Here is a 26,666-nt window from a genome sequence, read left to right as displayed (position 1 = left end):
TTTTGCATTGTAAAATATTGAGCCGTTAACTAATTCTGAAGTAGGTAGGTAAAGCTCGTGCTCCGCGTTCCTAAGTGGTAGCCGTGCAACGATATTTCTGAAATTGAGAAGGTGTGCTTACGAATTAGGTAAACGGATTGAAAGATGAGTGAGGAAGGAAGAGTCAAAATTTTCAATTTCTTGAAGAAGTGCCTGCAGGGAGCCCTACGGCTTAGTCCGAGTAAATATCTAACAGCTTTCTTTTGTAGTAAAGATTCGCTCAAATTGAGTCGCAGCATACGTATCCTAGAAGGGAAGGGCACATCGGAGGTGCGACTTAATAAGGGCATAATAGACTGTTAAGGAAGTGGTTAAGTTCGGTTCTTAGGAAACTGATCTCAATGCAAAGCAGGAGGAACTTAATTTTTTAGATAAGGCGGCATTTCAAGGAATTATTCACAAAAAGCTCTAAGAATCTTACAAATTGAACGACCTCAATGGTAGTGTTTTAGAAACGTTGAGACACAGAAGATTAGAATCGTACCACAATTTAAGGGTAACTAGGTCACTGGATATGGTCCTATGAAGTGCCTTGAGATCAGGGTTGCTCCAAGAGAAACTAGTGTATGCAAATACACATATTTTACCACTGATGTCTAGATAGGCGATTTCGTTTATAAACAGAAGAAAGAAAACTAGACCTAGTACTGAACCTTGGGGCACTCCACATTCTAATGACTTGCAAGAAGACAACCCTTACAAGCTGACTTCTGTTGATAAGGTATGACTTAAACTATGCGAGAGACGTTCCCTTGAAATCGTAGTACTTCAATTTGTTGATTAAAATATTATGATTAACACAATCGAAAGCCTTAGAAGAATCACAAAAAGTTGTTGCAGTGGAGTAATGGCTGCTTAGGCTAGAGTACACATTATTTAGGAGGGAGAATATAGCCTCATTTGTGCATTTGTTACTTAAAAACACAAATTGATGGGTAGTAAGTATTTTATATTTAAACAGAAATGATAAAAGCCTCTTTGCAACCAATCTTTCTATGATCTTGTAATTTGAAGATAGATTCGAAGAGGTGCAAACGACAAGACCCTCAGAAAGGCAAACCATAGCGAAGATGCAATTCGAATGAGTAGTAAGTTGTTAAACCAGTACGAATATCGAGCTGCTACCGTCAATATGTAGACCAAGAAACTTGATCGAATTTGAAGATCATATTAAGTCATTGTTGAGTTTTAGAGGTTGTACTCCTTTGTAGGATAAAAATAAAGTTTTCTCAGTATATAAACTGGACCTTGAGGTACTCCATCGTCAACTGATAAATTACTCGAAACTTTATCATTAGCTCGTACCAGTTGTTTTCTACATTCAAGGTAAGATAGAAACCATTTTAGAAAAATACTTCGGATGTCATAATACTTGTAGTTCATTAAATATAATTTCATGATCAACACAATCGAAAGCCTTAGTGAAATCACAAAAAACCGAAGCCGTATAGAATTTATCATTAAGTGGGGTATATATTTCATTAAGAACAGAAAACATAGTGCCATTAATGTACTCACTAGGTAGGATAAAGAATTATTATAATTTCAAGATTTTATGTTTAAAAAGAAAAGGCGATAGACAGTTTTTCATTGGTCTTTCAATTATCTTTGATAATATTGCTAATAATATAATAGAACGATACTCTTGTGCAGGGTACATTGAATCCACGATTGAAAGGTTTCTTTTGAATTGACTTTCAACTGTTCTAATGCCTCAGGATTAGTGTCAAAGGTTTTACAAATTTTCTCATTTTCGGGAAAAGCTGAAAAGCTTCATTTTTTGGAATTTAATAAATTAAATATTTTGAGCCGCACCTTTTATAGGAAGTGTGAATTCATATTTATAGCAGCAGTTATTCGTGCTGTACCTATTTAAACTAATATGTCCAATAAACCCTGATGTTTTAAGTGAAGCAGTCGCAAATTTGACCCCGATCTGGTTAGTAGTTCTGCTACTGCTAGAACTTTACTCAGATCTTATTTAGAATACCTCCATTTAGATTAAGTTTACAATACCAGAAGCGTGGAAAATGGCAATACTGGTACCAATACACAAAAAAGAAAAAAAATTAATGCAGAAACTACAGAAATATAGTTCTACAAGATACAGTCTACAAAGTAATGGCTAAGACTATAGGTAGAAGTTTGAGAGAATATGGAGAAAACTTGTTCAAAGACTACCGAAGCGATCTGGAAGATCAATCACAGATATATTTTCCCATAATGGGGTAGGAGTAGAAAATATACGATACTATGAACAAAAATTATTTATATAGCAATATGTACGATCTTAGTATTCCAAAAAAGCTGATAAGTCTTACAAAAATGACACTCGAACATACAAAAACAAAGAATATTAAGATGTCTCCAGACCAACACAGGATAAAACTGGGAGATCTGTATCCACTACGCTGTTCAACATAATATTTGAACGGATGGTACGTAAAATCGATTTGAACAGAACAGGGACACTAAAAACAAGGACAACGCCAAGACTGACATACGCAGTAGTAATACGATGTAGTGGTACGTCAGAAAACGAGCTTTAGGAAGATTTCTAGTCAACAAAAGCTCGCTGCTAGTAATACAGCATGTTGTCATTATGAAGAAAAAGCCGTTGGTTTAATTTCAGGTAGTTTTCTTCACACATTATGTCCTTACAATCGATGAAACATTGTCCATATTTTTTATATATTTGGCTTTGCAATAAAATCCTGACAACATGAAAACGATATTTCAATTCATAGTCTCATTTGCAAATCATGTGTTAAGGCGGGTTCACACGGAGTCGTAAACTGGGCGAGAATACTACTATTAGGAGAGTTAATTGTGATCACTACTTAGTGTGTACTGGTAGTATTGATAGTGGTTGTGGCAAACGACAGATTTTTTGTGCGATATTAAAATGGAAAATATGGCATATGGCATTACTAACAAAGATTGCTCAGTTCTTGGCTTTACTTAATGTTAAAAAACACACACGACATTGTTTGAGACGCGTCTCTCCTGGTGGAGCGAACATTCTGAAAATGAAGCAACACGGAGGATGGAAATCCAACAGTGTGAGTTGAGAGTTCATTAGAAAATAAGAGAAGAATTTCAAAAAACATTCTGGGCCAAGTCCCTGACATACATGTAGATATCACATGACATTAACATTAGACAAGAAGCTTGAGAGAATATTCGCCCAGAAAATGGACTTACTTTAAATAACTGTGTCTAAATTTATTGTTGTTTTCAGTGTTCATAAATCTGAAAATACTATCGAATTAAAATAATGAGTTGATTGTCAGTTAATATAATGGAATAATTATTATTTGAATCCAAAGGAAATGTTGAAAATATAGTGCGACAAATTGTTTGCATTTAAGGACGAAGAATGATATTTTACCAAGGTCTCAAAGAGGTTGCTAAACACTAGACTATAACCTTAGAATTCTATGGCTATACTTTAAATATTAAAAGTTTATGTGATTATTTAATAATCAAAGTGAACATTAGAAAACGACCTTTATAGTTGAAATGGAAGCAGCTCAAGTACTTTTTGATCATACCTCGTATATATGATACTGCCAGCTCCCACATCCATCTCAATTAATCTTGTTCGATTACATCGTATTAATTCTATCACTTATTATAGGATGAGGTTCCAAAACACATAAGAAGCGAGTGTGTCAGATAAATGTTTTCACAATAGAGCGAGAATGTTCACATTCTATTTATATAATTCATTTAGGTAGATAATATAACATTAACTAATTGTCGTGGAGAAATAAAGGAGTAGTGTGGTTAATTTACTTAGAACTTAGTACTTCGTAATAAAATTTTTATATAGAATGATTTTCCAAAATCGTATTTAAATCAAAGTTTAACCTAACCTAGGCCAACTGATTCTCCTAAACTTATAATAAAGGGTCTATTTTACCTAAACATTTTACCCCAACCGGTAATAAAGCGCATGTGCTTTCCCCCCGTTTTCGTGGAAAAAATTTCCTGGCGCACTTTCGAAGGATAGTGTAACACACGACGTCGGAATATGAATTAGCGTCGGAAGATAGTGAAAATTCGGCGTTATATGTTTCGTGCTACAGGTGATGATATTTATAAAAATTCGACTAAAACGTTATTACATAATGGTGTAAATTGAATAAAAATAAGGTGATATAAACTGTTAAAATAAGGCAAGTGATATTTAATTTTATATTATGCGAAAGTTTGTACTTGTAGCATTTCAGTGTTTCCGTTCCTTTAAAATTTTTCTCTCTATTGAGCGTTTGATATAATTTCCTTTAGACGGAAAGATATACATATTTTAATCTACTCAATATTTTTAAATGAACTGTGAACTATTTTTTGTAATGACATAATTTTTATTTCGAAATCAAATTGTCATTTTCATCAAATTAATAAATTCAAAGTAAAAAAGAAATAAACCACAAACTCTGATTTTGAAACGGTAGCATATTGTCGCAAGAAATGAAAAAGTTTTATCTGGTGTTGGAAAAACTGATTACATTTTGATAAGTTGTTTATCTAATTAATAAGTGTTAATTATTTACATACGGTAATATAATACAGTGTGAGTAACAAATTGTGTAAATATTAATCATATTTTTGAAATAATTTGACAATGTTAATTACATCGGATTTCACAGGGGAAAATATACAATTTGAGTTTGTAAATTAGGATAAATTCAATAGTCAATTAGTCCTTTTAATTGCGATTTTTTACATTCAATAACAATGCATACAGGGGTTTCCCAATTAAAAGTATGACGTAATCTTGTAACAATGTATACAGGAGGTTCCAAATTAGAAGTATGGCGTAATCTGTAATTTTGATTTATTCTTTGTCTATAGATATGGTATTAGGGGTGTTTCCCTAATAAAATACTACTTTAGAAACAGATCTCAGTTAGTTAAGTGAAATAATTATAAAAGCGCTAAAAAGCAAATAGCAATGGGAGTTCCACAAGGCACCATTTTGGGTCCATTATTTTTTATCCCTTATATAAATGATACAGATGTATTAAGCACAAGATTAACATGGACAGAAGATGTGAACAATTTGAATAACTATCTAAGTTTAGTTAATACATGGGTAGCTAACTACCAATGATTTATCGCTTGATGTAGATAAGACTCTGTGCATGGCTTTTGGTAGCTATTGTGATAGTGTGCCAATAAACTTATTTATTAATATAGATGGTAGAGGGATTGTAAGAGTTAACTCAACTAATTACCTTGGAGTAAAAATAGATTTTAATATGAAATGGCATGAATATATAACTTATATTCTTGGCAAAACCAGATAACTGCTTCTCATATTTGAAAAACTATCAAGTGTTATGAATACTGAAACACTAATAAAAATCTATTATGCATTCTTTCATAGCATTGATACATATGGTATAATTGCATAAGGAGGTGCAGATGATAATATATTTAAATTGGTGGAGTCAACCCAAAAGAGAACTTTTAAAATAATAAAGATATCAGACGTATTTTATTATTAACCTTTGCTTATTAAACAAGCATATAAAGTGAATTAACTTATATATCATTATGAAATATTGAAGGGTAGACATCTGATAACAAGCAATAGAACTAGGAATAAAAACCTGCCAAAAATTTAGCTATAAAAAGTGAATATGCTTCAGTAAAATATTTAACTTATTACCAAATCATTTTAAGGTATTAAATGTAAGCACAAGAGCAATAAGAACAAAATTAAAAGTATGGATTAAAATAATTATCTGACAAAGTTAGACTAAAAATTTTTATAAATTTTTGTGTACAAGGGTGATAAAGCCGATATTATGGTGGTAATAACATTGTTGTCAGATCTTTCCTTTTTCCGGAAAAATAATGAACTCTGTTATTTCAAATAGATCACTGTATATTTTTCGCTTTTAGAAATCCTAAAGAAATACTTATTATTTCTCATCTGATGTTCCCTATATCTAAATGCCATAATTTCGGATTTATAGCTACATTAGCGTTATCTCCGCCGAAGATAAAATAATATATTTAGGTGGCTATGACTGCTACAATAACAAATTTGATGTTTCAATAAATTATTATTGTTTAAGTTTATTGAAAGTCACAATTGATCGTTTATTTTAATAAGAACGAATTGATATTTTAATGATATTAGGAAATGGTGGTAGTCGTAGAAGTACAAGAAACGCCTGCCCCCGGCCCCCCGATGCTGCAAAATGTATTGCAAAGTCTTAAAAATCGCATAGTTTGCTGTATTGAAGTAAAAGACAACATTTTGTGCCACTGTATATTTTCTAAAATTCGTTCTTCTCCTACTTCACAAATGTAGATCTACTTCTAACATGACACAAACATTTGAAGATTTGTCTTCAGTGGTCTTAGGTTTTCAGCGCCATGATTTTGGTAAATATTTTACTCCCCCAGTAAACTGTTTAATAACTTACTTCATCAAAGAATCAAAGAATAGATAATATTACATGAAAAAAAAAGTATTTCTTAAGGGTGTCTAGAAATACAAAATATTCCGGAAGAAAAAAAGATCTGAAAAAAAATGTAGATACCACCATAATACCGGCACTATCACAAGACCCTTGCGCACAAAAATTGATAAAAATGGTATAAGCCGTTTCCGAAATAATTGACCGTTCAATACATAAAACTCACTCTGTATGTATTAGATATAACATTTATAATATATATTTTATAGATTCTATGGAGCGTTATATTAATAATAGATGATTAGATAACAAGAATAAGCTTCTAAAACGTATTAATACTATAGTTATTTAGTTTTTAGTTATTTTAGTTTGTAAGTTCGTAGTCAGTTCAGCAAACAGTTAGCTCTGATTACGTCTGTGGGATGCGTATCATGTCAAATATATGTTTTTGAATATTTGGTTGTTAACTGTTGGAAAATAAAAATAAAATAAATAAAATCTCTATTTTTACCAACCACAAAATCGAAATAAAAAATGTTGGATACTTGAAAGGTATTCTTTGACAAATTGCTCTCAGTAAACCTTTTAAAATGAATGTATTTATCTATAAAAAATCCTAATATATCTACTAGGTAAATGTAATGTTGATAATAGTCGTCATTAGCACAAACTTTGAGCCACATAAATCACATTCTTATAATCCACTCAGAAATTCTGAAAGATGAGTTTGACAGAAGTCTACAGTTTTATAAATAAATTATTATTGAACAAATAACGTATTTCGCAATAGTTTTGGAGCATACTGTACAATTTAAAAATAGGTTTAAATAATACAATATCAAAATTACTGTGTAAGCAAAAAAATTATTCTTTATTTGACATCAGTTGGACAAGTCCTTTTTTATATCAGTCGCACTGAAATGTCTTATAATTTAGAAATAAGAAAAAGTATTCATAATGTATTTAGACATATTTCTGACATAGTTCGCATTTTTAAAATCAAAATATTTCACGCAGAAGCATTTATCATGTTATAGCCGAATGTGAAGGAGAAATACCATGTCTTAACCTCCCACGAAGTAGACAACCAGGAATTTCTCTCTGAAAACGAGCAGAAAGTCTAGTGAGAAGAGAAAAAGACAGAATGGGGTTTCCGTAACAAAATTAGCGCGTGAATACCATACTTCAAAGAGTATCGAATCGGGGGAATTAGCAAGATACTGTTAATTAAGGCAGATACTATTTGCGAATGAGAAAGTCATTGTTATGGACGATGAAAAATACTTCAGACTTTCCAATTCGAAAAACAAAGGAAACGATGGATAATATAAACGATCTATTTAAGTAAAGAGAAAGTGAAGTTCGCTGATAAAATTTTGATCTAGTGATCGATTTCGATAAGAGAGATTACCAACAGGCACACTAAACTACTTGATTTTGTACGTTGGAGACGATATAATGTTTTGACCAGACTTAGCATCCTGCTATTATGTAAGGACAACTGAAATTAGCTGCATCAAAATATCATAACTCTGTATCAAAACAAGATAACCACCCTAATTAACTTCAGGCCCGTCCAATTGGAGATTATTGGGACCTTTTATTTTGTGAAGTGTATAATGGAGGGTGGCAAACCGAAAAAAAGGAACAACTTTAGCGAAAATTTTTTAGAAAAATACTCGATCATGTCGTCTTGTTAGTTACTAAGCCGTTAATTGGGGTAAATAAGAGCCGTTTCATAAAACATACTTATTACAAAAACATATGATGAAATATTTTGTGAAGAACAAAAGAAAACATTTAATGTGAGGTGAAGACAAAATTGTTGATATTGACCTTATGCAAATTTAGGACATAAAAATGAGTTCATGATTTTTTGCTGGCGGCAGAGATTGCTAAGTGGTTTTATTTTCGCTGAAATTAGAGCACACAACGTAAAGTTGGAGCTATTGCCAAGAAAATCAGAAGTAAAAATATATTAAAGACATCAAAAAATATATTACTTTCAAGAATTAGCTCCAAGGGATATGACTTCAGTTTTATGGTACGACTTTTTGATGATAAAATCCGTGCTTAACAGACATAACAAGAAAATATTAAAATTTCAATTCATTTCAGCTTGTCGCATTTTAGCGAAGAGAGAATTCTTCTTGAGAACCATCTATTTTTTCGAAAGATGACGACATTTTTTTTGGAAACACAAACCGAATTCTGTCATATGAATTGAGATCTATCAATATAAATCTTAATCATATAGTCATAATATAAATATTATGACTACCATTATAATGAAATGAAATAATTTAATCAAGAAGAAATTAATGATACGTACCTGAATACTTGTTTTGATCTATGATAATTAGGCCTTAAATATATACAAATAAAAATATGAAACATGAATACAAAATAAATGAAAATATAAAGACAAATATATATAGAATATAATTACGAATATAAAAATAAATGACATGGAATCAAAATCAAATCAAATCAAACAAGGAGATTATCTCTTTCAGGAGAATATTTCAAGAACTTTTTTTTGTTTTTGATTAGATAAATTTTTATTGCAATCTAACAGTTCATTATGTTAGCTACGAAATTTCTTGGTATATCCAATATAAATGCCTCTAGCTTATGTTGTACATCTTTATATTCATGTATGAATATAAATCAAGTTTAAATGCCAGTAGTGAAGAAATTAGTTATAACAATGTAATAATGTGTACTGTGGAGGAAATGTGGTAGAAATAGAGAAAACAGATACTAAAAAACAGAGAATGAAAGTTGCGAAAACGTTAACGATGCTGATTTGTTGACACGTTTGATGCCGACTTTAAAAAAAATCAAATTTGTCGCATGAAAAGTTTTCGTTCCATCATGACAATGTTAATTCGTCCGCTATGATTTCAAAAACATTAGCTGAACTGCGTTACGATTTATTGAGTCAAACGGAGAGGTGACAGTATTTTGCTGTTAGTTTTTCTTGTCGTGCCTATCCGTGACTATGTTGGCGATCATCATGGAAATCTTTATTTTGTCACCAGCAATGCGAAATAGTTTCTATTGTACCAGGCTCTAAGGTTCTTCGTATCTTTTTCCAAATATTTTGTCTTGCAAGAAGGTTTGGAGCAATACATATCTAGATTCGTTTCACATTACGTGACTGAAGTACTGTAGTAGCGAATTTTTATGGTTATCATTACTTCTCGATCGTTCCAATTCTTGTGATGACTTCTCCATTTGTTACCCTGGTAGTACAGCGAATCTTGAGACTTCGTCTGCAGAGCCATATGTGATACGAAACGTAGCGTATCAGTATTTATATTGTTTGACTCTTTCTATTGGAATTCAATTGATATGGATATGGCTTCCTGTGATTTGATTTTCACGAATAATTATGATTTTTTTTTAAATTGATATTCAGGCCGTATTGGTGATTGTGACGGGCGATACTATCCATTAGTTTATCCTGTATATAGGGCTTTGCTTGTATATCCACCCTGAAAATAAGTAAAATATGAGTGGAGTTAATATGCAGCTTTGACAGACTATTTTTATTTTTTCTGTGTATGTGTTTCACATCGATTCTAAGATTTACAGATTGGTTTTAGTAGGGGTTTACAATTATTCTCAGGTCCTTAGTATTAATTTCTATTTTATTAAGTATCTCCATTATTTTTCTGTGGATCATTTGATTCCAAATATACAACATCCTGGATTTTTGTTATTGATCTGTTTGGCAAGATACTTCGGCAGGCGTCAATAACGAAGAGATTGATAATTTTTATATAGATGCGCAATTAAGTTGCAAGTAATTGCATATTTATTACTTTATCATTAAGTTTGGATGAGAGTAGATAGAAAAGTAATTTTGTTTGGATTTTGACTAGAATTATTCTGTTCACTAATATAGTTCACTTATGTTCACTAAGATTCATAAATAAATTGCCTAACTGATGTAACTGATGTATTAGAAGAAAAGAACGTTTAAAAAATTCATTTTTATATGTTGCTCTTCAGAGAAAAGGTAAGCGATATGCTGAGGTCTTGATGTCGAACATAAGTAATAACGGTCGTTCGCTATTGTTGCAGAAAAATTGTACTACGATTTATTGCTTAATTCATTATATTCACCCGATCCGACTCTCTAAGATGACTATCTGTTTCCAAATATGGAGAAATAGGTTAGTGGTTATCAATTTCATACAAGTGAAATAGTTATTGCGAAGATAAATGCATATTTTGTTCGAGAACCAGGACTAACTGTCTAAAATATTTCAAAAATAATTCATATTTTGCACCTATAACTTAGTAAGTACGATATGCAAACGAATATCGTACTAAGTTCCATTAGGATACGCAAAATTTTGAAGATTCAATGTTCGCAATGACGACCTGTCTCTTTTAAGTTTCAAACAAAAAAAAAAAATAAAACATCTTTTTTGATGATCTCTTCAAAGAAATGGAATAATCACCAAACTCATCATTATTTCGACAGAAGTAACTACTTCTTGTATTTTAAAGGAAAACTTTAAATTATTTTATATTAGTCGTGTTAACAAATAAAAATTTAAAAATTTCAATTATTCATCTAGTTTGTTTATTAATGTTACCACCCAATTATAGTTACCACAATTTTCCTAGTATACTGTTCAAACAACTTTTTAATCCAAACTTGTATAATAAACAACTAATTGAGATTCTACGTCCAATTATTTGAATATACTCTGCAACTTTAATCAATTTCATTTTTCTTTGGTCAAAAAAACTCATATTTTGTAAAAAGAAACACAACAGAGCTGAACAAAATATATTTTATTCGGCACTTAGATGGTCAGCAACACATACCATGATCTGTTGCTATAGGAATTTCCAATGATATTATTACACTTGAGGATGGATGCCCCTCTTGACCAATATACTGCGTTTAACCTTACTATTCGCTATTTTAATTGATTGAACACGTTTGCGTTTTGATGCTTTTATGTCGATATTAACTATCGTTAATACACGAGTAGTACACATAATTTTTTATAATCACTGTTTTAGTGAGTTGATTTGTGATTATTCTTTCATATTTGCTATCCATCCAATAGGTTGATGAAGAAAATTATTTCATAAAAATGTTCGTACTCATCGACTACCTCCTAAGTAAGTAGAATTAGGAAGACGTTTCACGTACTTACCGTTTCTCAATGTTTGATTAACCATTTTACTAAACTCACTTTTTAAATAATTTTCTCGTTATATGGTGAGGAACAGCAAAATGAAATAATTCGTCGATAAATAAATGAGAGCGTGTTGGGATAAACGCTTGGACATGTCGATTTGTATTTTTAAATGTGTATATTTTTCAAAAAAATTGTAGAAGGTGTATCATGTGACAGTGACCAATACCAATTTTCTTATTTCGAATACAATCCCCTTACCTATATTATTAATTCTTAGGATTCTTCAGAAAATTCTATTTTCTTCTATTCTAGACATGATTCATGAACAATGTTCGGAAATATCAAGTAATGTCAGATTTATTACAAAAATTAACTTTAAAAAAGTCAATGTGATGTCAATGTAGGAGATGTTTCAAATAATCGCCTCGAATTTTTTGATGACATGGTACAGAAATGTCGTCTAATGTTACTCATGTTACTCAATATCTCAGGAATTACTGGTGTAATCACATGCGTGATTATTAAGTCATCTAAATTTTGTACATAATACTTTTGATATATCCCCACAAAAAGATTCAGATCAGGAGATCGTGCTGGCCATTGTAACGATCCACGGCTCCCTATCCTCCGATTTGGTAATGACTCGGGGCCTAATCTTGCTGAAACCATATCATATTCGCAGAAACTTGTGGGTTTGTTGGGTCAAGATATAAATTTATCAAAGTTGGCTTGACATTATTTTGACGCAGTTCCAAATATGTATTTCCATGTAAGTTTCCACCTATGAAAAAGGGACCTTCGATATGATTTCCAACAATTCCTGCTCAAACATTGCGTATGTCCTTCTCTCATTCAGTGATGATTCTTATTAGACCAATAACGATTAACATGACCATCAGAAAAGAGAACATCTTTCAAGTGGATAATATTGTTATCTAGCATTGCCATCATTTGTTCACAAAAATACGTTGGTTTTCTTGGTGGGTTTTCTTAAAACTCAGGCACTATATCCAATTTCAAATCATCCCTTTCTGCATTGGTAACTACTGTCTCACATCCCTATTTTATTATTTATTCCTTGTGATATAAGTGGCAATTTGGAAATTTTTGTGCAACTTTCATTTTTGTCCGTGTGCTACCTCCATAACCAATCATGTGTAGATTGGTTTATATTGCGCATTTCTGTTAAATGAACAATGATGACTACTGTCATGCAGACAGACAATTTGCTAATGCTATGGATTTTAAACGAAAATAAAATAAAGCTTTTTTGTATATATGTAAATTCATATCAGTAAAAAATGAACATTGGATTGGAATTTATTTCATTTGGTCGTTCCATAAAGTATTTTTCTTATAGCATATTCCTGATCATTTAAACGTGATGATAACTAGGTTTTAAACAGCTGCAACCTTATCGGTATTGTTCATATTCTGTTATCTTTATATATTCATTGATTGATTATTCAGATAATTATTATTAGAATTCTGTATTACTGCTCTACATATGGGATACAGGTTACAGTGATTTAAGTGGTAGAGCAAGTCGAGAGAAAAGTTTCCACATGAATGTTTTAATTTTTGACTACGACATTTATATATGATAGAAAAGTATTTTAGAGTACGGTTTTGGGATTTTCACAATGCAATTGTTTGAACATATAATTAAAATTTAGATTAGAAATAAAGTTTTTAGAGTAAAAGCTCTGAAAATGTTACACGAGGCTTACCGCGAATCGACTATCAGAAACACGTGCGTCTGAGTGGTAAATTAATAAGCGGTCGAATGTGTAGGTGTATCTAGTCGTTTGTCAGCATCTTCAACTAAACTAGAGACAAAGTAATGACTGAAACTTGTCGTTTGAGTTTAGCTGCTTGGTGTCTCAATAATTGAATTGTATTACGATAAAGTAAGTGAGTGGGCGATTCTCAACGAATCTTCGGGAGTAATATGTCATTCCAGTCGCCTTTTTCCATTTCAAAACACAAATTATCAAATTTTAACATCCGTTTTCAGGCACTGATATAAGGCATAAATAAATATTCATGGGACTAGTGAAGTGATTTGCTGAAAATGCGCTCAAAATGTTTTCATAAACGGATTATTCGTTAATGCAAATGAAAAATCTCTGCAAGATTTATCCACATAGGCTATACGATAAATTTAGATGGATTATACACGAGGCGTTATGAAAAAATACAATGTTTGTACATACTATATTACATACATATTTGTATGAAATCAGTTACTTACATCGCGTCAATGCGAACTACATTCTTATATTGAAAGAACGAATACCAAATTTGTTATTACTATAATTTGTAGTTTCTGTAGTCAAACATGAATGACGAGAGCTCTCCAAAACTGAAAATAGTCGAGACGTTCTTCGATCTCAAAAACCGAAGGAAATGTATGAAAAGTGTAAACTAATGTATATATTTATAAAGGATCACTGGAAAATTTGAGAAACCTTATCCGAAAGAAGAGCTCTGGAGAATGAGGTTTTACCTCTCCTTAATCACCAGATTTAGCATCATTGGACTCTGGCGGCTCATGTTAAAAACTTTTGAGTGTTCTGCAATCTGTCCAAAAAAATTACCTTCTAGTATTAATAAAGGTCGCGTTCGCAATGTGTCACATAAAGAAGAATAATGTTTTTTAGAGCTTTTAGACTCCTCTAGGGATGTTTTGAATACTAGAACTCTCAAGTCTACGGATGTTTATAAGACAGTATCGCCATTTCTAAGCAAGCGGAAATATCCTATTATTTTGTCGAGAACGATAGAATCTTCCACGCGCTTCGAATCTACACTAGAACCTTCTTTAAGTATATAAAACGAGTGGGTCGCCACGAAGTGAGTCAGTTGAGTCGAGTAATCGAAGCGATACAGTTGGAGAAGGATTTTAATTGTACTGCTCAGCTTGCTGTTTTTATACTAGGCATTAAGAGTAAATTTGCTATAACTGAAGAACTATTAAAGTGCGTTCCATTGACAGGTACTACAACAGTAAATGATATTTATTCTGTAATTGAGCATGAACTTGACTGGAATATACTTAGCAGCACAACTACGGATGGCGCTCCTGCCATGGCTGGCACCTATAATTGAAATTGTAAATTTTATAAGGAGCAGAGGACTAAATCACCGACAGTTCAGTCAATTTTTACAAGATTTGCACGAAAAGTTTTCTGATGTCGTTCGTTGGCTCAGCCAAGGAATAGTTTTAGAAAGATTTTTTGCATTACGTGTCCTATTCAAGCTTTCATGCTAGAAAAAGGCAAACTAATTGGTTATAACAATGACTGGTGCATTGATTGTGCCTTTTTGGTAGATATGAATAAACATTTGACTGATCTGATTATAAATACAGGGTAAAAATTTCATTGTCACTCAAATGTATTCATATATTCAAGCCTTTGAAACAAGGCTGAGGCTGTGGCAAAACCAGGTGAAAAATCAAACTTTGAACCATTTCCCTCATTTAAAATCATTTGGCAGAGAAAAAAGATTAGATGAATATTCTGCAAAATTTGATTACGGAATTCAACAATCGCTTTGAAGACTTTCACAAAATGAATGGAATGGAATTTCCAATTTTCAACAATCAATTCAATTTTTAAGCTTCATAGGCACCAGTTCATTTGCAAATGGAAATGATAGATCTTCAATCGGACAGTATTTTTAAAAAAAATTAATGAGATTAACGCTCTTACATTTTATACACAATATTTCAAGAGTTTGGATAATTACCCGGAATTGAAAAAGCATGCAGCTCGCATTCTCTGCATGTTTGGTAGCACCTATTTATGTTTTCCATTATGAAAATAAATAAGAATAAACATCGCACAAAACTTACGAATGAACATCTCCAATCAATTCTTAAAATAACTACAACGAATATGATAACGGACATCAATGATTCAAAAACAAGAGGAATCAGGTATCTGGATCCTCGAGCTCAACATAATTACCTACCATCTTTTATAACTTTGATATGATTTTTAACAACCGTTTATCATATACTTATAAAATGTTATAATAACTCATTTTGTTTTTAATTCTCAATCTGGCCCACTACGAATTTAATATATGGCCCTCTGCAAAATTGAGTTTGACTCTGTACTAGACTTTACTCCTTTACTTTCATTATCTCCAATTTTCAGAAATACTCCAAACAATGTTTCCAGTAACTTCACGATGCTAATAGATTGTTTAATAAACTATTTTATGCTTCGGGACTCATATAGAGTTGTATCTAATTCAGCTGTTTAGTTTATAAGTTCAAAGAATATCATAATTATCGGAAATATCGTTTTAATTATGTCCGTGAAGAGCCCATTCAAATAACACATAAAATTCAATACAAGTGATATTTTATGATAGTATATACCCACTATTAGGCATATTTTAATTATGGCTCCCTATATTTAATCAACTAGAGAATGTAATTGAAACGCATAATTGATCCAATAATGCAGATGGCTTTCGGAGTTTTCGTCTCTTTATTTCGTCATACAATTTTGAAATTTTTCTTGTTTTATCGTAATTATATAATTTTTTAACAAATTAGTAAATAGAAATTACGATTTAATCATTATCATTGCACAGTAAACAACTTTTGAACTGAGAAAACGTCTTAAAATTACAATGAAGTACGGAATAACTTCAAGTCTAGAAATAAGCAAAGCGAGTGGATCATTCAGTCATTCATTATACATATAACAGTATCGAATACTGCTCGAGTAAAAGAAAATAATCGATTATTATTTTTCATTCCAACGTAATCCACGAAAAAATCACTCGATCTACGCCTTATTACTGGTAATATAATCTTGGGATGATATAATTATATGAAAGCACAGTTTCGAATATAAAATGTAAAATATTTAAAAAAAAAACTAAGAAACTCAAAGTAAGGGGGGCTTTGTATATTTTTAATCGATCTTTGTGTTTTGTAAGCAATCGATCCGAGTCTATGATTTTCTCTTCAGTGATTTAATTTTTATAGCAAGTATTATTTTGTACTTTTTAGTTTTATTATTGTTCCATGTATGTTTTTCAATCCAAAATTTATTTTTAGTACAACGAACTCTAAGAGCGGGTTTCTCAGGGTTTTTACACTTCTAGTTTTTTTGTTCAATTTGTAATTTCAAACCCGCTTTTAATATGTACAGATGCTTTGATAATTTCATCTCATTTCTGTAAGTCTGGTATTGCGCACTTACGTAGTTCACCTACTAGCTGTGTTTTTCTTGTATATGAATATATAGATTTGGGTTAGGTTAGGTTAGGAGAACCCAAAACAGCTGATCCATCAATTCCACTCCTTTAAAAAAGTCTAGAATGTGGAATGGCTTTCTATTTCAAATGTTCCAAGGTGTAGTGCTCTGGAGCTCCACTTTTCGAGAGGATGTGGATAGATTTCGTCCTTTAGCGTCTTCAGGTGTTTGTTGAGGTGACAGTAAGCCGATAGAACTCCTATTAGTATTCGTAGATTGTCTTTACTTAGATTGATACATTCAGTAGATCTACTCTGGTTACAGTTTCCAAGAAGAGTCTTCCCCTGTCTCATCCCCTGTAGGTTGTCTCAATAATTAGTTTTGCTCCTAACTACTTTCTTTTCTAGTGCTTTTCATTGTTCTGTAGCTGATACCGCAGAAGGGTTCAGGTCCCACGAAGGACTTTATTGAACTTATCAGCTATTTCATTTCTCTTAGTTCTGTTGTATTCCGGAATCCATTGTAGATTGAATTGAACACATTTGTCAATTGCATAGATTTCTGCTTGAAAAGTACTTGGTGCGTTGCCCAGGCTTTCAGAGTGTTTGATTCTAGACCCGTACTCTCTTATTCCAGTTCCGTCTGCTGTTTTTCATCTGTCCCTATACCAATTAATGGAATTTCTTTCATTTATTGTATAGGGTTTTGATTCCACTTGCCTTCACACTTTATTATTGAGGTGAAGTTTTTCTCAAAGCTAAACTTTTTCGATTAAACGTCCTGAGGTATGTGCCAAGGTTGGCCATTATTTAGGAACGGGTTTTATTTTTATTACTCTTATGCAAAGGATACAGAAATAAATTTGTGAAGTTATACATCAAAATTTTTCATTGGCATCGCTCTATTGATTGGTTCAAATACCAGAAGCACGCACATCTTTGATTTTGAATACTTGTTGAATTTCGAAATATTCCTCTAAATTTCGACTCTAAATATATATCAAAATGTTTTTTTTGAATCGCCCTATGGAATGAATGAAACCGCTCTAAAATCCGCTTAATAGTTTTGACTTATTTACAGATATACAGAACAGTAAAATCACGTAGATTTTCCACTTTAAATATGTGTTGAATTTCGATATATTCCACCCAACCTCGCCTCATTACTAAGCTGGAATTTCTGGGACCGATGGTGATATTCATACTGAACACACTGTTTACACTACCACTACACACTCAAAATTACACTGTCTGACGCGCGTTTCGATAACCAAGTTATCGTCTTCAGAAACTGAAGGTAAACTAAAACCTAATAACTTGATTCCAGCGGGAGCACTTCCTTGTGAGGATATTCACATTTATTTTTTTACTACTAAACTGTAGAGTTTGAAGTAAAACTAGGTAAAACATAAAGTACCAAATTACGGTGATGTATTCTGTTTTTAATTGAGTATTAATTTGCTAAGCTCAAGAAATTAGATTTATCGTCTTGGTACTATCTCAAAAAATTTAAAGAAAACAACCCTTCTATTCCATTCCATTTTGGGTGGTAATATTAGTTTACTGCTGGGTATATTATTTTACGATTATTTTAGTATTAGTTTTTCTTTAAAAATGTTTGTTTATTCATGAAACATGTTTTGCTGTCACATTTTATTTTGGTGCAACGCGCATATGATTTCCATTCCATATATCGAATTGACTGGCTTTTGTAAACACTCAAACATCACATTGAATTTAATGCATCCTGTTTCTCCTTTGGAATTTTGTTTTAGAAATTTTATTTCGATTTTGTCTTTTTGATTTTTATATTGAAGTTTCAGAATCAATTCCGATTCTATTGTTTCTGTCGTTTTTTTTTCGTAAATATAAGTTATGTTATAACTAGGTATAATTAACATCAAGCGAATAAAACCTTCATTAGCTCCGAATTGTGGCTGTAAATCTGTCCACCATAATTGAGGTTGGCTTCGATAGTGAACAAAAAATATTTTTCAATTAATCAATCGGTTGAGTAATAGCTCAAGTCACAAATCGGCAAAACGGTCAAACGAATTTCAGACGAAGGTAAGATATTTATCAGAAAACTTGCGTTTTCCTTGATAGACACATTTAAAAAGTCTGTTTAAAAAAAACAAAATTTATTGTACTTATACTCATGAAAGAAAAAAAAGGATGAATTGTTTAAATTGTTGACAGTTGACTGTTGATTGGTATTGTCTATATTAACATAATATATGTTATCCTTCATATGAACAGTTTCGATAAGTGGAAGTTCCGAATAAGAAAGACAGAAACAGGTTTCTCTATCCTCCGAGGCTACAGCTCGGCTCTGCGCATACTGAAGCATGCGCAATTTATACGAGGTATCTCGAACGAGAGAGAAAATAGTATATCGTCTGTCCGTACATATATGATTACCATATACAGAATGAGTTGAAATTACTATTGTTCAATATCAAAATTTCAAGATTGGATGCATTGTAATTCGATTTGAAACATACAATTTTAGTTAGAGCTTCTAAATTTTAAAGAATATAATCGCTAGCTAGCAAAATATATTATCATGCGTATACTTAGATCTTATCGAAATGTAGATTTTCAGCAATTTCGAATGTAAGTATCGGCCAGACATTGACGGGAACAATTTTATTTGTTTTTGGTTTCGGTATGTTGAGCTATTAAATTTGCTGTAGACTGTAAACATCACGAGAAAATGAAAAAAAAGCATGAATTTCAGAATGATATTATATAATAATAAAAAAGAAGTAAAATACCGTGTTGTCTAGTTTTATAGGGTGTTTCAAAAAATGGCGATCTCGTCTCTGGGATAGATAGAAAACTGAAAATATTTGTTTGCTCAATCAAAAATTTTCGTAACGCCCTTCGAATTCAAAATAAAGGGCGATGAAGGAAAATTATACACATTTTTTACGATTTGGCCGCAACTACCGGCCTCATTGTATTGAAATTTCATAAGAATATGTTCTGGAAGCTGATACATACATTGTTTTATACAATTTATATACATGCATTTGTTTTTATGTCTGACTCTAGAGGGCGCTTATTACACTGTTCGTACCAAGTAGTATTGAACATAACTTTTTTTTCATACCGTACTGTAAAGTCAACTTTAAAGTACTAATTTGACTCCTGAAAATGGCACTTTATGGTATCCTTGTACTTTACAGTACTCTTAAATTCTCCCAATCTCAATATTTCCAAAAACACAATATGTCTACCTTTGTTTACAATATTACCTTATTGACTTTAGTTATTTTTATATTTTTTTAATTATAAGAGAATAATCAAAGGAGTTATTTTTCAGTAAATCAGTCAAATATTATATTTCATATTTTAATATAGCTTTACTTTCTATTTAAAATCGAAAACAGTTTGAAAAAAAAAAATATATTACGATATACGTCCGTGAAGTTATTACGGTACTCGATTAGATATTCTTGACTCGGCTTCTTCGTCGCCTCGTCCATAAAAATCTATCTCGTATCGTACTAAAACTATTTCAATATTAGATTTATTAAGCAAAATTTCAAGTGAACTTGAACATCATTTAATTTTACACTCTTGATAACTCGATACTGTGTATCATTTTTGGTATATTTGAAAATTATGAAGTAATAAACTATGCTGGTATGAAGTAATGATAAATGTATTAATAAACAAAAAATCACAAGATGGAAATTAAAAAAAGGTAATAGCGTAAAATAGAAATCGATTAGAACAGGTATTCAAAATCATTTTGACAAAATGTCCTCCGTTTTCACGAATATGCAGGTTTTTTTTTAAGAATTCATTAATATTTTAAACGATTGGGAATCAGCTATGAAGTCATAACAGTGACGTTGAGTGCTGTTTCTCAATTCTTAAGGTGAATTTACCTCTGTGGCATGTAATTTTTCGACGCAACTGTGTAATCCAAGGGATTAAACTCGCATGACCAAAGAATCCAATAAATTGGAGCTTTTGCACTTCTACCAATCCATCGATTCGTAAAATGGTTACTCAACCAATTACGACACCTTCTATCAAAGTGAGGTGGAGCTCCATAGTGCATAAAAAATAACTTCGCTCGTTTAGCGTTAAATTTTCTAATATCTCAAATAAGTGATTGATTAAAAAATCCAGGTACCATTTAAATTAAATCAAAACATTCCGAAAACGCTACATAGTATCGGGTTTTATCAACAGTACCTTTTTGATGCAAAATTAAATGATGTTTAACTTCACTTGAAATTTTGCTTGATAAATCTAATAATGAAAAAGTTATGTTCAATACTACTTGGTATGAACCGTCTAACTAGCGCCTCTATGAGAGTTAGACATAAAAAACAAATTTATTGGATTTATTAGCTTTTAAAGCATATTCGTATAAAATTTCAATATAATGTTGCGAGTAATTGCCGCAAAATCGTAAATTTTGTGTAATTTTTTTTCTTCAACGCTCTTGAATACGGATGGCGTGCAAATGTTTGTCAGTTTTTTATCTATCCTAGAGATGGGATCACCTTTTTTTGAAACACCCTGTATAATAAAAAATACAATGCTAAAACAACGAAAATATTGTGATTCAATACCTATTTGTTCTGAAAATGGGAAGGATTTGTCGGTTCTAGTTGCTTGGATGATTTCTTTCCTATCCTATGAAGGACTCAAAAATGAACTATCCTCCTGGAAACGCTGGCTGGCTTGAAAGCTCTTCCACTAGTTCAAATCCTGGAATTTTCCACCGTTTGCTTAGCTTAAAGTAATCCTGAATCTACGAGTAAGAGATTCTCACGCAAGGTTCAGGCCCTATCAGCGGTTGAATAGCTTTAAGCTTGGCTACTCGTCGGCAACTGAGTTTCCCTTATGGCACCTAATTATTTGAATTGTTTTAAGCCCCCAATTCGTCATTCGTCATTTTTTCGAATAAAGTATTGATGGTGATTGATGTATTTCACGAACTTTGAGACTTTAAAACTTTTTGTAATCAAATTATAGTATTGTGTAATGGAATGACGAATTATTTATTATATAATCCAAGGAAAGAACGTCAATAGAACGTTTCAATCATTTAGTTTTAGTATGAATACGTATTCTGTCGTTTATTTTTCTTATCGTGTTTCGAGAGCACGTTCTTTTGAATTTTAGGCTACGTTACTCAATATCTTCTTCCATTATCTTTTAAAAGAATGATTTACAAAACGTTTACTGTCGCGACTATTTACGACTGTTATTAATGTCTTACAGACAATATCGTGGTGCTCAATATTTGCATTAGGCTATTCAGAATGTACCTAGTGTTGAAATTGTTACGTTTTAACACAAAAAAGAAGGTACACTTAAGATCTAACCAAAATCAAAGGAAATAAATAATCAATGCGAATCCTGAAACTGTTTTCGCTGTTACAATTATAATAACAGCAAGTCACATGTATATTTTGTTCATTTAGTGTTTCACGAATATATTATGTTGTAAGCAAACAATTAAAAATTGCCATATATGTACTACTCCTATATGGACAGTTGGTATGAGAAAAAACGTCCCTACGCTGCAGTGCCGACAATATTCATTTTCTTTCTTGTTCGAGACAATTTATCTATACTGCGCATGTTTGAAAATGCGCAGTACCGGGCTGAAACCTCGGAGGATAGAGAAATCGTTTCTGTCTGTCTGTCTCTTAGTCGGAACAGCTTCCACTTCTTGTTTTGGTATCAACTTTCAAAAATGTAAAAGTTTTCAAACAATTTTTTTTGCTTCGAAGATTTTTTTTGGTAACAACATTATTTTGCAATCCAACTGAATATTATTACGATAACAAAAATGGCGAAATTGAAGTTTTTTTTGATTGTTTATAAAAAGGCAGTATTTCTGTGGTTGAATGAATTGTGCAATCAATCAGTTAACTGCACAAACTTTTTATTAAACTTGTCTGCCAATCACAATGTGGCCAACGGGAATAGGTTTGAGCATGAGCAGTCTTGCTCTGACTATTTGTATATGAGTCAATCGAATACAAGTGTAATTGAGCGTTCGAATAGTCGATACTTTGAAGATGGTTAATAGATATTAATCAAACGCATGAAAAGGACGCTTGGTCGTCATGGACCATTTTCTTCAAGCGTTGTCTAAATCACTCTGAAGTGTTCTGAAGCCCATAAGAGAATTGGGCGAGGTTAGTGAAGCCCGCGTCCTGTTTAGATATCTTCATAAGTGAATGTTTGGGTTGATATGTTAATAAAAATACAGTCGCAATAATGGACTTTATTCAAGGAACGTGCTCCTAAGTGTGAAAAACCGTTTTTTTGCCAACAATAGGTTGAGATTTCAAAAATGAATATTGTTTTTTTGATTATTTAGAAAAAGAGAAAACGATAACTGGTCAATATTTTTCTGATTAGAAGTCACGTTTTGATGTAAAACATAAAAAAATACAACGTTTGCAAAAAAGATTTATTTATTGTTACTAAAAAATTCGAAATTTTAGGATAAGTGGTTTGCACGTGTAGTGTCACCTAATAGATCTATTCTGTCTCCACATTACTAGAGAAATGCTTGACAAATATGCTATAGCTGCTTTGAAGCATGCAAAAATTACGTGTTCGTTGCTTAACCTTCTTCTCCACAAAACCTACTGTCTCTGCTGTTTTTTATTTTAATAATCTCAAGGTCTTCATTTAACAGTCAGAAATTTATGATTATTTCCGATTAAGTCAATGTTTTTATTCGATCCTCCAACGGTCCCAAGTTTCTAAGATCAGATAGAGACTTCCATCGTTCGGTTGCGGTGCTAATTGGTTTCTCTATGAAAACAGAAATGTTAGGGTGGGGTGAAAGGAATCTGGGCCTTCTTTTTCACTATATTATTTGATTTTTTGTCCTCATGTATACCTCTGTGGGCCGAGAATCAGATTAAACTTAATTATTTATAAGTTTATCAGATTTATCGCTACGTGACTATCTCTTTTCAGGTAGCTTCTGCTCAAATTGAATTGTCTTGATCTGTACAATGACAATAACTTTCACTCGGAAGATGTATGGATTTATATTGATTCGGAGTTTACCTTCAGTCTTTGAAGACGATAATTTGGTTATGGAAACGCTTGTCAAACAGTGTGATTTTGATTGTTGGTGTAGTGTTACTGTAAACATTGTTATAGTATAATTTTTGATCAAGTAAAGTGTCTCTCCAATATTTTTAGACAATCAACAATATTGAGACATTCTACATTGATACAAAATTATCTATGAAAGATAAATGTAAATTTTCTTACTTGTAGTGATTTTATTCGAATCAAAATCTTTTAGGTTTCTCTGTGAAAACTACAAAAGACTATGATGATTTCCAATTCAAACTCAATTTAATTCCAGTTCAACAAATTCTTTGATGTCATACAATTGCTTGTTATTCATTCATTCATTATACGTGTTTTGAAGTGCGTAATCTAATCAGAGTTTTTTTAAAATTTAGTTCCGTTATTTTCTTAGAAAATTCTGAATTAAAAAAGTCGCTCTGTTAAATCAAAAGAATCATTGATTAGTTCCTGTGTTTATTTGATGAAACGAGTGGTATACTTTTTCGCATTCCTGAATATCGCATCAATTCTCTTCTCTTGTCGGTCAACCCCAGATTTTTTTTAAATGGCACGAGCTATCAAGTTAAATCTCGTTCGGAAATAAAAACCAATGCGTCAGCGTAGATTAATATAAATTACTTGACGTTGACAATGTTACCGGATATTGACAATCCGATCGAATGAACTGGATTGAAAGATTGATGATTAGATATTTCGGAATTTTGATGAAAATAAACATTTTAAAAAATAGAAGCAATAAAACAGACACATTATAGTTATTCCTCGACAATTTATTGAAAAATAAAGTAATACGATGAAATTTTTTAAATGTTTCGATTGCTATTTCTCTAGAATTTTTACTCTGTTCTCCTTTTTGATTAACTTCCTTCGCGAGAAATTATTACTTTTTTGTAATTTTTGTATTTCATAAAAATATCAGATTTTTAGTCGTACTAATAATGAATGCCAATTAAGAGATTTTAGTGAATCTGTAAGAATGGACTGTATGCAGATGGAGAAACAGAATTCATGAAATGATTCTTGAGTTGTGTGTGTTATTGAGGACATTAACTGATTATAAAGAAAGGGTATTAGATTTATAGATATGATAAATCCTATACAGAGAGAGTCATGTGTATTTGTACTGTGTCTATTGTGCAAATAATATTACTTTGTATTGAAATTTTAAAAGATGAAACAATATTATCTTCAAAATAGATTTACATCAATTAAATCATAGGTGAATGCTTTGGAAACACCTTTGTAAAATCAAAGGTGTGTTCAAAAATATTCTGAATGAAACCATCCGTATATGATAAGTTTAAAATGCTGGCAAGGTTTCGTGCTACAGACAATGCTCCTTACACAAAATAAAAGAAGATGATGACAATTATTACTAACGAGAATAATGAATTCATATTGGAACAATAGTTAAGAATCAAAAATGAGCACTGGGAAAATTGCCAGACACACCGGTATAAGTCAATTTCTAAGAAACTCAGAAAGCACCAATACCATATTCAGTAATATCAGTTTTATACTGCGATGATTATTACTACAAAATAGTCTTTTGTTCATGGAAGATTTTTTCAAATTCATGTTATTAATAGACAAATCTTTCTCAAATCTCTCTCAAAAAAATAATTTAGTGAATATTTATTAATTTCACTACTATCTTATTGAAAATAAGCAGTGCTTTATACTTCACTGTGGATCTTCAGAATCGATGGAGCATAAACGTTTTTTGTGGGGTACCACGTGATAGATCACTTGAATGCTCACGTGCTTTGGAATCTCTTGGAAGTATATTTCTATAAATATCAGAGCAAATGGGTATTTTCTTTCAAATTTGTGAATTTCCTTTGAGTATTGGACATGTTTCTGATTAAGAGGAAAAGTCATATTAATACTACTGTTTACCAACACAAACATCGATGTATTGCTGATACGTACGATGTAGTACTTTTAACTAGATCAAAAATTGAAATGTGCAACGTACTAGCTAGGTTATAAATAAGAGCAAGAGAACATGGAATGCATGTGAATGATTAGAAAATGGAATGTACGATAATGGAATAACGAAAAATATACCATTTATCAATATAAATGGACAATCGGAAAAGTACTTTGAAGAGGTAGTCAATATCTCGGGTTAGCAATTACAAACGAAAATATAGAAAGTAGAAAAATTGGACAGCAAGGCAGCAGTAGCCATAAAAGTAGTGTTGAATTTCGAAATTTTAGGAAATCAGCAAAAATTATAGAGTATTTTTATAAATGAGAGAGTAATGAATTGATAAACCATACTCCATTTTGACAGGTTGTTATTTTTATGGTTATAAAAGACCAATACAAATCCGAAAACTTGTATTAGCTCAGGTACATTTATTTTAATTTTGGATTAATAAGCACTCTCTGGTACATAGAAATAGACTATAGAGTATATAAAACAGTTATTCATCTAACACTGCTCTATTGCTCCGAACTATGGGTATTATTGAAATAAAGTGTAAGTGAGGAATATATTGAAAAGAATTTTTAGGAAATTTTAACCTGATGAAGGCATCTGGAGAAGAAGAACAAATAAAGGATTACGATTTATCGTCAATTACCCAACTATTGAGGGCACAAAGACTTAGATAGCTGTTAGATACTTCTCCCGAATAAATAATTACAGTATATACCAAAGAAGATATTAAGAGCGGAAGAAGGAAGGAG

At 31.7% G+C, this 26,666-nt stretch overlaps 1 protein-coding gene across 1 annotated transcript in view; it reads left to right on the top strand.

Moving 5' to 3' along the window:
* Nucleotides 1-4,001: 4,001 nt before the first annotated feature.
* Nucleotides 4,002-26,666, top strand: part of LOC130890732 (5-hydroxytryptamine receptor 2C-like) — a 397,879-nt gene continuing 375,214 nt past the window's right edge. Inside the window, exon 1 of the mRNA XM_057794982.1 lies at nucleotides 4,002-4,220. The gene's annotated coding sequence lies outside the window, so the exon portion shown is untranslated. The remainder of the gene's footprint in view (nucleotides 4,221-26,666) is intronic.

This window comes from Diorhabda carinulata, chromosome 2 (assembly GCF_026250575.1).
Source record: "Diorhabda carinulata isolate Delta chromosome 2, icDioCari1.1, whole genome shotgun sequence".
In the NCBI taxonomy this organism is placed as follows: domain Eukaryota; kingdom Metazoa; phylum Arthropoda; class Insecta; order Coleoptera; family Chrysomelidae; genus Diorhabda; species Diorhabda carinulata.
The sequence above is the reverse complement of the archived record's forward strand: the minus strand, read 5'-3'. Positions and strand labels throughout refer to the sequence as shown.